This window comes from Papio anubis, chromosome 6, assembly GCF_008728515.1.
Source record: "Papio anubis isolate 15944 chromosome 6, Panubis1.0, whole genome shotgun sequence".
Taxonomy (NCBI): domain Eukaryota; kingdom Metazoa; phylum Chordata; class Mammalia; order Primates; family Cercopithecidae; genus Papio; species Papio anubis.
In genome coordinates, this window is record NC_044981.1 from 56,503,835 (window position 1) to 56,516,314 (window position 12,480).

The window sequence follows — 12,480 nt, forward strand, 5'->3', positions numbered from 1 at the left end:
TTCATATATTTTTTAGATGTCTGGCCTAATTTCTTTCAAATCTGTACATATCACATATTTTTCTTGACTATAATTAGTCACTAAGACTTATTAGCATAATAGTAGCTCCAAGAAACTCTAAACTACAAGTCAGCATGGAGTTTTGCTTTTATGTATTTCTTGACACTCAGGAAAAGTGTTTTGTTTTTTCCCCCTGGAATAAGGCACACATTAGATTTCCTCTTTTCACTCCTTGAGGATAACTATTATCATTAGAAGGGAACATTAGAATAATTCTTAAAGTAACACATCAAAAGGATTTGGTTGTGTTTAAGCAGTCTCTCAATTCTGTGACTATAGTGTAGCAAAACTTTCAGGCATCAGGAGGAAAAAAAGTTAAAACAAACCCTTTACCAGCTGCTACATGTGGGGGTGAATCAATAACACTAACTGACAACTTTTCATATGAAATTCAAACAGTCTGAAGTTTCCTTTTTCTATTCCCTGAATATCTGTTCTCTCCACTTCAAAGGACTGTCTGCTGCAGAGCAAGGAGAGGTGGCTCATATACAACGGCACTCCTCTTCTGTTTAAATCATACCATTCAGCAGTTCTGGGGCTGCCAGGCAATGATAAAAGGGCACATGGCTTTGATTGTTTATTCTTCAATAGCAAAGGCAGAGAAGCACCATGAACAAGGGCAAAAACTAAGGAGATAAGCATGGCTAGGTTCTAACCACTGCTCTGCCACTTAGTCTTGTGTGTGACCTTGAACAAATTATTTAACTTCCAAATTACTCCTGTCCTCATTTGTAAAATGAATACACAGTGGTCCCTTGGTATCCAAGAGAGATTGGTTCCAGGACCTACTTCCCTACCTCCCCATACCAAAATTTACGATGTCCCTTATGTGAAATGGCGTTGTATTTGTATATAACCTATACATATTCTCCTGTACACATTTTTAAATCATTCTAAATTACTTATAATATCTAATACATTTTGTATGAGATAGGAAGAGAATGTAAAAAAGTATTAGACATCAGAGAAATGCAAATCAAAACTACCATGAAATATCACTTCACGCCCATTAAGATGGTTATATTAAAAAAAGATAGATAAAAGCAGGTCTTGGTGTGGATGTGGAGAGACTGGAACCCTCCCATAGTGACGGTGGGAATTTAAAATGGTACAACCACTTTAGAAAACAGTCACACAGTTCTTCAAAAGGTTAAACATAGTGTTACCATAGGGCCCAGCAGTCTCACTTCTAGGTGTATGCCCAAGAGAAATGAAAAAATGCCCACACAAACACTTGTACACAAATGTTTATCGCAGCAGTATTCATACTACCCAAAAAGTGGAAACAACCCACCACATGTCTATCAACTGATGAATGGATAAACACAATGTAGAATATCCTTACAATGGAATATTATTCTGAAATAAAAAGGAATGAAGTACTGATACATGCTACAACATAGATGAACCTTGAAAACATTACACTATGTCAAAGGACACAGTCACAGAAGACCACATATTATATAATTGCATTTTTATGAAATGGTCAGAATAGGCAAAGCTATAGAGAAAAGCAAGTTACTGGTTTCTAGAAACTCGGGTGAGGAGAAACAGGAAGTGGCTGCAAGTGGGTATAGGGTTTTGGGGGAGGTGAATAAAATGTTCTAAACTTAGTCGTGATGGTTGCAGAACTCTGTGAATCTACTGATAATTATTCCTTTGTACATTTAAAATGGTTGAATTGTATGATGTGTGAATTACATCTCCATAAAGCCATTTTAATAAAATGTTGTGCATTGTAGGCAGAATAGATTGCCTTCACCCAAAGTATTTTTCTTTTTGTCACTGTTCAGTATTTACTTTTCCAATATGATTTCATAGGCTTGGGAAAGGCCTTTGTGTGCCAAAAATGTCTCCTGCCCTTACCCTGCTCCTGTTTCACTAGTTTATAAAATTGTACCTTATTAATTTCACTCCTTCTGCTGAAGGCTTTGCTTCTAACAAATATTCAAAATAGCTCAAGGAAAGATTTCTCATTGAGCTTTATCAACCATGTGCTATTTAGTATGAATGAGTTTGCCAGATCTTTTGCTGACATTGGGATTTGGTTGAAGGCAAACAGAATGAGGATAAACTGCCAAGGGATGAAGGAAGAGGGCATTCTAATGAAAAGAGGGTACAGAGAAAAGGTTGGGGACACATGTGTTTTCATCCCTTAATGTTTTAACAGCAATGATCGTACTGCCTACCTGTCTTTGCTAATACCCTGATATGTCTCCTCTGTTTCTCTGTTTCTCATATACTGATTCATACCATCTCTGTATCCTGCAGGAGCTGATTCAAAGGTCACTTATACCAAAGCCATGATTGTATAAATTTACTACTTATGTTTCTATTTCCTGTACTTTTGGTCCATATCTTTATTTATTTTAATTTGAAATTACATTGAAACTTTTTCAAGCTGCTTCACATATATGAGTTTTGCTCGTTAAATAAAATATTAGTTCAGTAACAACATGACTATATCATAGATTGTGGATAGGTTTTGTTTAGAGGATCAATTCCAATTGGTCAGGAGCTGTCTGAAAAGGACAAACCATTCTACCCTCAGCAAGGAGGCATACTGTGATTGACTAGCTATGCCTGCAATTAACATGGGAGGGAGTAGGGAATATGCTGCCACTCCTCATTGTTGTAGCTCCTTAGACAGCCCTTTGTTATTTGATACTTCCCTCTGCCTTATAATCAGACATGAGTTTTACCTACACAGTAGAAAAACTTTCTTCGTTTTTGCACACCAGCATGGGCTGGCTTGTTAGATCGTTTGCTAATAATTCTAACATTCTGTACTCTATAACACTATGTGACACTACAATATTTTATCTATTATTTTGTGACACTACTTATGTGACTTAGATCTTTTAACCTCCAGGAATAAGAACAATATTTTAAAAAATATATACATGACATATTGCACAGCACACACTGTTGGCTGGCTAACCAGCATCCATCCCCTCAACCCTCCTTCCGAAAACAATTACAATGTTTCTTCCTTATCCACCCTTTCCCATGGGTCCAGGTGATTCAGGGGAGGTTGGGGCTACTACAAGGCAAAGCCTTGAAGGCAAACTTGGCAATTCTGTTCCTCTGCCAGGGGTTGGTTTAAGCCAGTAATGTGATGCAGCTCTGACGGGAAAGGCGATTACTGCTGGATTGGGGGCATCTGGGAAAGTCTCCCTCTCCCTCTTTTCAAGACTCACAGAAATATATGTTCTCTTCTTTCTCTGGACATTGTTGTGTGTGGCTACTAGGCCTGGAACTGTTATACCCTTCATGCTATGAGTCTAAGAGCAAGGTCTGTCCACAGAGGAGGGTGAAACAGAGAAAATGACAAAGGGGCAGAGCCAGAGTCATGAAAACCTGTACCTGGGGTATGCCAACTTGCCCTGTCACTGGGCTTCTTAAGAGAGGTAATAATCCTGGTAATAATTCTGGTACTTTTTAAACCTACTTGATTCCAGTTTACTGATACTGATACCTTAGTGATACATGTGGTAATTCCAAACTGTAGTAATACCTATATATTTGATAGCACAGACATAAACATTTATCATTAACTGCAATAACCCAATCTGGTTCAACTTTGTGTAATAAAGTGGTAAGTTATTTCTCAGTTATGTAACCTGAGTGTACCCAGATAAACCAAGCGTGCAACCATGGGCAGAACCTAAGTGCTCAGACCAAGGAATGGTGACTGAATGAAGAAGCAAACACCACATGGCATGATCCAGGTCCAATTGGACCAAGCCCTGTCATCACCTCATGGCATAGTCCAGTCAGTGCACACCTCCCGGCACCACTCCCTCACAAGATCCAATCAGATCACACTTCATTACTCTCTGACTATAAAATTCGCCCAACCCCCATCTTGGAAAGACAGATTTGAGCCTGACTCATGTCTCCTTGCTCGGCTGCCTGGCAATAAACATTTCTCGCTACAAAACCCAGTGCTTTGGTGTTTGGCTTTCCATTCCACACAGGCAAATGGACACCGTTAAGTTTAGTAACATGTCTCTCTGTGTGCGTGTATGTGTTTGTGTGTGTGTGTGTGTGTGTGTGTAATTTCAGATGTTCTTTATAACAATTTTATAAAGCAACTATTTTACAGGAATTATCAGCTTGAATTAAAATACAAAGAAACTGAGCCCCAGACATGCCAGAGATCACATAATTTGTTAGTGCCATTCATTCATTCATTCGTTCATTCATTCATTCCTCTAGGCCCTCCAGCCTGGATCTAGGGTGGCATTATTGAGCAACACAATTATTTGTTTCATCCAAGAAAAAGCAAATGCATTATTTGTGCGAGGCATTAATCTAAGGACTGGTGACACACCTGAAGGTGACGTACCTGCTGTCATGGAGCTTTTAGTTTGTAGAAAAATATATGTGATAACTATTGGAAGAAAACGTTACACAATTCAGGCCAGTTGCGGTGGCTCACACCTATAATCCCAGCAACTTTGGGAGGCCAAGGTGGGCGGATCACTTGAGGTCAGGAGATCAAGGCCAGCCTGGCCAACATGGTGAAATCCCCTGTCTACCAAAAAATACAAAAAGTAACCGGGTGTGGTTGTGGGTGCCTGTAGTCCCAGCTACTTGGGAGGCTGAGGTGGAAGAATTGCTTGAACCTGGGAGGTGGAGGTTGCAGTGAGCCGAGATCATGTCACTGCACTACAGCCTGGGTGTCGAGCAAGACTCTGTCTCCAAAAAAAAAAAAAAAAAAAAAAAAGTTAGACAATTCAAGTGGTAATATGTCCTATGAAGGAAAAGGTCTTAGAGTGTTTAAGAGAACCTGAAAGTATGTTAAAGAGTAACCTAATCTGGACCAGGATGTTAGAGTTGCCCTCCCTATGGAGCTAAAGATAGGAAGAAGTTAGTTGTGGGAGGAGAAGGAGTTGGTTGGAAAGCATTTCAGGGAAAATGAAACAGTATGTTAACATGAGTAAGGCTCTAAGGCAGGAAGGAGCTTGGTTCTCTCCAGGAACCAAGAGAAAGCCAATCTGCCAAAACATTATGTACACAAGGATGTGGACATAGCAAAGACAAGGTGAAATGGGCCAAGAGTGTTAAGAACCTGAAGCCGTTGAAGAGTTTTAATTAAGGAAGTGATGGGATTGGATTTACACTTTAAAAGATTTGGACAGAGGCTAAAGAGGAAGGGATATATGAGATTATTGAAGAATAGGCAAGAAATGATTGTGACTTAGACAAATTAATTAATTCATACTAAATGCTTCTGCCACACAAATCCTCCCTGCTGTCCAAAGTCCTGTGTAGCTCCTATCCTGGCAATAGCATAATCCATAAACCTTTATGGCATTGGGATTCAACTGTCTTTCAATCCAAGAGAATGAATTAGAGTCACAGAGAAGCACTCCCCTGGAGCCTGTCACGAAAGCATATGCCTTAATTTACAGGTCACACTGTGTTCTTATAAAAATATTTTTCATGAGTTTGCAATACCAGTCCTCTCATGCACAGGGCTCCTGCCAGTGACCCCTCAGACCTGGGTGTAAGGAGTGAACTTGCTGAATAACACAAGGATTTGTTGTTGGAATAGTTCCTTCCAAGATAAGCTGATTGCTGAGTGCATGCTAACTGGATGGATTAAGCTGCTATTAAAACAAGATTATTAAATATAAGCCAGTTAAATGTTGAGGAACAACTATCACAAATGACAGCCTTAGTTTAGAATAACAGACTCGCAGTCCTTCTTTTTGTTAACAATTACATGGCAGATTCAGTTTTATATTAAGCATATTGCTAGTTTGTGACAGAGCAGCCAACATCAGGGGACAGAGTGAGGATGGGACCTGGGTGGCATCTCTAGAGCCCACGCGGGAGGAGTGTGGCAGAGGGAACCCACCTGCACTGCCTGTTACCGGTAGAGGGTATCCAGGTTCTTGGCTTTTTGAACAAAGAATTGAACAAAACATACAAATAAACCAAGGAAAGAATGAAGCAACAAAAGAACCAAAGCAGGGATTTATTGAAAATGAAAGTACACTCCAGAGGGTGGGAGCAGACCCGAGCAGTGGCTCAAGGACCTAGATACAGAATCTTCTCAGGTCCAAATACCCTCTAGAGGTTTCCCACTGGCTATTTGGTGTTCACCCCATGTAAATGAAGTGGTGGTAATCAGTCTGACTGATTGTGGTGGGAACCAGTCTGATTGGTTGTGGAAAGCAGAGGCTGAAGTTACAAAGTTACACTCCTATGCAAACATCTGATTGGTTGCAAAAAGCAACTTTCAATTTCCCATCTACCCTGCAGAAAAGGTGGGGGTTTGCAAAGGGAGTAGCCTCCGGTCTTTTTGTTACTTAGGTGGAAAGTTAGGATTTTCCTTTCAATTTAGTTCTAGGAAGTCAGTGTGAAATGGCCTTAGCTTCCCTGCCTCTAGAACCTATTCTCCTACCTCTTGCCCACCTGGGCTCTAACAAAGGCCTCCAGGGGCTTTCATCTGAGAATGCAGTGGACCCGTGGTCATAGAGGCAGTGGCTGCAGGAGCCAGGGCCTGGGAGTGCCTGAGGGTCACAGAGCTGTTGCTCCCGTGGTGTGTCGGGTGCAGCCATTTCATAGCCAGTGAGAGGAAGGGTGTTTGCCTGCACCCCCTTCACCAGACCATCCTGATTCTTTCATTTTTTTTTTTTTTTTTTTTTTTGAGACGGAGTCTCGCTCTGTCGCCCAGGCTGGAGTGCAGTGGCGCGATCTCGGCTCACTGCAAGCTCCGCCTCCCGGGTTCACGCCATTCTCCTGCCTCAGCCTCCCGAGTAGCTGGGACTACAGGCGCCCACAACCGCGCCCGGCTAATTTTTTGTATTTTTAGTAGAGACGGGGTTTCACCGTGGTCTCGATCTCCTGACCTTGTGATCCGCCCGCCTCGGCCTCCCAAAGTGCTGGGATTACAGGCGTGAGCCACCGCGCCCGGCTTCATTTTTATCTTTTAATTATTCTCTCTGCATTGTACATAAAATTCTAAAGGTTTTTTTTCCAATTAGATTTTATGCAGCGTTGATTCTGATCTTCAGTGCTTCTAAAGATCTTCAGTTAAAATTCAGTGACTGTGGTTTTGTTTTTAAAATCCTTGTCTTACCCAGCTCTTCTCTTCCTCCCACTCAGCAAGACAGCCTTTCAGCTGAGACTGTTATGAGTTCATCTTTGGTCATCTCTTTTTTTGCAGAGTCATTTAAATTTTTAATAATTAAGGACATAAAGAAGATACATATTTCTGTTTTCTGTGGAATGCTTATCTTTTACACCAAATATCTGGTATAAAAGCTACCGAATATTTTTATTTGCTTCCTTCCCACCCCCACTTCCCCTGCCGCCTTGTCTTTAAAAAGCAGAGAGAGCCAACATATGCCACAAATGGTCAATAATAATGAAATGTGTGTAACAGTGATATATCAAGTTCAGATTAAGAAAGAGATGTACTTACTCCAAGTCTCAGAGAATGTAGAGAAGCTGGAACTGACCATCCATCTTCGCATATCCTGGCATTGAATCAACACCTTCAGATTCTCCAGAGGTCAATGGTTCAAAGTGTACAGATCCCAATGCTAGAGGAAGGATCATGTATTATATCAGTGTTATGATAAGCTCATGACTCTGGTGTAAACCTGATGTCATACCGTGTATTTTGTAAAGCGATATACTTGCACATATGACACCTAACTCCTAAGTTTTAATAAGATCACTTAGCACTTTCAGTGACTTACTATTATCTTTTTTATTAAATCAAGGATTAATTTAATTTTTAAAACAAATATAAGTTATTGATTTACTCTTCTTGACTTGACAGTCTACCTATGGTATAACTGTCGGGTAAAAACATACATCTTTACAACTTGGTGGCCTCAAGTAAAAACAAACAAACAAAAAAACACCGTTTCACAGAAAGAAAAGAAACAACATGAAAATAGCTCAAGAAATACAGTAACGAGCAAAAATATATGGGGAAAGAGGAACGTGTAGTTTTGACTTAACTGAAGAAACCAAGAGGAAACTGGTCTACGTATGAAAATGTGCATCCTGAAAGTCAGGTGCCAAGATTTTCGAGTAGGAATCTATATGACTAGAATCTCCTCTATTTCCTGAATAAAAGTGACATCTTTCAGTATTTATACTTCATGGCTCAGACACCTACCTCATTTGGTTCTATTCCTTACTCACTGTAGCCTTTACTTAAATGAGTCTGAAAAACTTGAGGATATAGCATAAGAAGAAAAATAATCACACATATTATTCCCCTTTCTGTAGCTACTTTAGACCTGGGTTTGTTACTAGAAAATTCTAGAAGAAAATTTCAATGTAAGTCTGTGGCTTTGCTGAATCAAGCTCCCCCTGCCCCCCATTATTATTTAGAAAACACCCACTGTTTGGGCTAATAGCATTATTGGTGGTACCTATTATATAGAGGGATAGCTGAACAGAGTCTGTGTCTTGAAACCAGCATTGAATCACTCTCAGGGTTGAGAAGAAAAAAGGGGAGTCTAAAATCGCAAGAAGTAAAGACATATCTAGGACTCTTATCCTTCTGGATCCATGCTTCCTTCAGGGTCTTCATCGTAAATGTTCTCTGCCATTTGCCACACTTGCATGGTATTGTCTTCTGTTACAGAACAAATCACCCAAGGTTCATTGGGATTCCAGGAGAAATCAGGTATCTTGGCAGTGTGACCGCCATGAATAAACAACAACTCTAGTGGCCCATCTTCTTCATCTTCTGGGGATTGTTTCTCTCCAGTTTTACTTAAATCCCAGACATTCAGTCTGCAATTGGTACCATTGGAAGCCAAAATACTCTCATTGTGAGTTGACCACTGAACCTGGAATATTTTATCCTTGTGTGATTCAAAGGAATGCAACTTAAGTTTCAGATTTCTCAGATCCCACAAGTCAACATTCTTAGTGGATCCTGTGGCAAGAAGGAACTCACTATAAGGATTGAAAGAGAGGCAGCAGTGTGAGCGTCACTTCAGCAGTGTCAGCCTCACTTCAGCAGTGTCAGCCTCAACTGAGTGGCTTGGTTTGGAAGTAGTGTTTGAATGAGTATCCCAAATCATAAGTTTCTGATCATCAGCAACTGACCCAAACAGACTCATGGAGCAGATGCCAGGAAACATCTTCGACTACTGCTGTATGTCCTGTAAAGATGGTGTTCACATCCACCACTTTTTCCTCCTTTGGAATGGCACTAATGCCCCACAGGCAGATGGTGTGGTCATCTGAAGCACTAAGTAAGTGCCCACTGAGATTTAGGTTCCAAGAAAGCCCATAGCCTTCCTTCTGATGTCCATGGAGACACAAGTCTGGGTTGCACTCTCCAGAAGAATCTGGTTTAGAAGGGTGTTTTGTATAGTCAAACACAAGAACACCACTGAAGGAGTCTTTGTTGTGATGATACAAGTGTTCTGGAGCATATAACGGGCCCTGTTTACTTCTCCTTCATGGTTGATCTTGATTTCTATTTCAGTTTTTCCACTAACTGAACCAAAACCTCCAAATTCTCCTTTCTCGCTGCCGTAGTGTGACACATCAAACTGAGCATCATCATTAGGAAGTTGTACACTGGCTATAAGAGGATGGTTTTCTTCATCCAATGTGTATGTCCCCAGGACAAGTTGATGAATGCTGAAATCTTTCCCTTCTGGTCTGGTTACATCTGGAAGCCACTGGGCAGTTAGGCTGGGCCACTCCAGAGCATGGGTCATCACCAAATCATAAAAAAGGGGTGTTCTTTTTCCGTTTTTTGTACTCCTCGTTGATAACTCTTCCTTCCACTGCATCATCAAAGGCTGCTTCCTTGTCAGCCATGGCAGGCAGGCGAGCTGGGGGAATCCTGGGGTCGAGGCAATGTTGCGGGTGAGGGTGGGGGCACTATTATCTTTTAATTTAGTTATATAAAGATTTTTTGTTTTGTTTGGGATGTTTTTGGTTTACCATTGGATCCTTTCTTTTTCCTCTACTGTCTTGAAGTAACTGTTCTGATGTGGGTATTGTTTACTGATGTGGGTATTGTTTACTGTACTTCAAGTACAGTTACTTGAAGTAACTGTTCTGATGTGAGTATTGCAAGGTAACATTTACTAACTTGAGGAGATTGTAAAATATTTTTTCTTCATTCTTAAAAATCAGTAATTTTACCATGATGTGCTTAAGTGTGTGTCAAACATTCCTGGATTTAGTGAGCCCTTTTAATAAGATAACTCAAGATTTTGTTTAGCTCAGGGAACCTTTATCTATTATCTGCATCATTATCACATTTTATTCTACCCCCCCCGACTCCCACCACCCCCAGCCACCTACCCTGTGTGATCTGCCCTTGAAGCCCCTTATCTCCTCTCTTATTTGCCCTTTTGGGACCTGAGTTAGTGACCTGAGAGATTTAAAAAATCCTTTTGTTAAATTCATTTACTGAATTAGTGTTTTTTTTTTTTTTTTAAGCAAATTCTTCCAATCCTGAGATTTACTGCATTTTTAATTTGAAAATCATGTCTATTTTTAGAAAATCTTTTATCATGCTGAATCTTAATCCACATTCATTTTTTGTTCAGTAGTCATTTTTTTTTCCTCTGGTAGCTCTGTTTCACAAGGTAGTGTATTTGTTCATTCTCTGTCTCACTGCTGGGACGTATTACGAGGAGAGGGTAGGTGGAGGAGAGGAAGGTAACAGCTGCTCCATTCGGGGGATATTGTCAAGAGGAGAGGGAAAAAGGGGTTCCCATCTTTCCAGAATTTCATATAATCTTACCATAGGATATTTTTGTTTGTTACGAGAAACAGAAGTCTCATAGATTTTATGTTAGGAGTCATGGACCCCTCAAATCAGGAAAATAATCTATTTTTTTCCTTAAAAATGGCAAAAAAAATTGATTTTACCCCTTTAAATCTTTCTTCTCATCATTACTAGGTTGTTTTGCTGGATTTTGTCAACTGAAATTTTATCTGCAATAATGTCAGAACCTAGTGACACTACAACCACAGATAGGTAATATTTTTGGCAATGAAATTTTATGGTGTAATCCCATATAAACTCCCATATAAACATATAAAATCCCATATAAACATATAAATTGTTCAAATATTAACAATATATAAAAACTAATGAAATATGAAGAAAAATCAGGGATGCCTCATTTTATTGTGCTTCACTTTATTGTGTTTCACAGATTTATTTTTTTAATAAATTGAAGATTTGTGGCAACTCTGCAGTAAGCCTATCATTGCCGTTTTTCCAACAGCTTGGGCTCACTTCATTTCTCTGTGTCACATTTTGTTAATACTGACCCAATAATAATAATAAAGTTTGAAATATTTCATAGTTCCCTTTTTTCCTCTCATTCTTATCAGATCATCATAACAGATACCTATCTGTTGTGATGATCAGTGATCTTTGATGTTACTATTATAATTGAAGTTGTGGTAGAAATAGCAAGAAAACTAGAAGTAGAGCAATATCTAAAGATGTGACTGAATTGCTGCAATCTCACGATAAAACTTGAATGAATGAGGAGCTGCTTCTCATCAATGAGCAAAGGAAAGTAGTTTCTTGAGATGAAATCTCGTGGTGAAGATGCTGTGAACTTTGTAGAAATGTCAACAAAGGATTTAGAATATTACATAACCTTAGTTGACAAAGCAGCGGCGGGGTTTGAGAGGATTGACTCCAATTTTGAAAGCAGTTCTACACAAGGTAAAATGCTATCAAACAGCATTGCATGCTACAGAGAAATCTTTTGTGAAAGGAAGAATCAATCGATGCAGCAAACTTCATTGCTGTTTTTTCGAAATGGCCACAGCTACCCCAGCCTTCAGCAACCCCACCCTGATCAGTCCGTAGCCATCAACAATGAAGTAAGAGCCTTCACCAGTGAAAACATTATGACTTACTAAAAGTTCAGATGATTGTTAGCATGTTTTTAATTTAATTTAATTTTATTTTTGAGACGGAGTCTCGCTCTGTGGCCAGGCTGGAGTGCAGTGCCGTGGTTTCAGCTCACTGCAACCTCCACCTCCCGGGTTCAAGCGATTCCCCTGCTTCAGCCTCCGGAGTAGCTGGGACTACGGGTGCGCCACCACGCCCAGCTGATTTTTTTGTGTGTGTTTTAGTAGAAATGGGGTTTCACCATGTTGGCTATCTAGTCTCACTGGCTGATCTCTTGATCCGCCCATCTCGGCTTCCCAAAGTGCTGGGATTAAAGGCGTGAGCCACCACGCCTGGCCCGATTGTTAGCATTTTTTGTTGTTGTTGTTAGCAATAAAAGTATTTTAAAATTAAGGTATGTACATTATTATTTTAGACATAATGCTATAGCACACTTAACAGACTACAGTATATTGTAAATATAAGTTTTATATGCACTGGGAAACAAAAAATTCAAGTGACTCACTTTATTATGATTTTGCTTTATTGTG

At 39.9% G+C, this 12,480-nt stretch overlaps 1 long non-coding RNA gene and 1 pseudogene across 2 annotated transcripts in view; one reads left to right on the top strand and one right to left on the bottom strand.

The window, feature by feature from the left end:
• The window catches only part of LOC103883745, a 332,145-nt gene that overhangs the window by 72,972 nt on the left and 246,693 nt on the right, over positions 1–12,480 (top strand). The gene's annotated exons all lie outside the window — the stretch shown is intronic.
• LOC116275298 lies at positions 8,536–9,879 on the bottom strand (annotated as a pseudogene).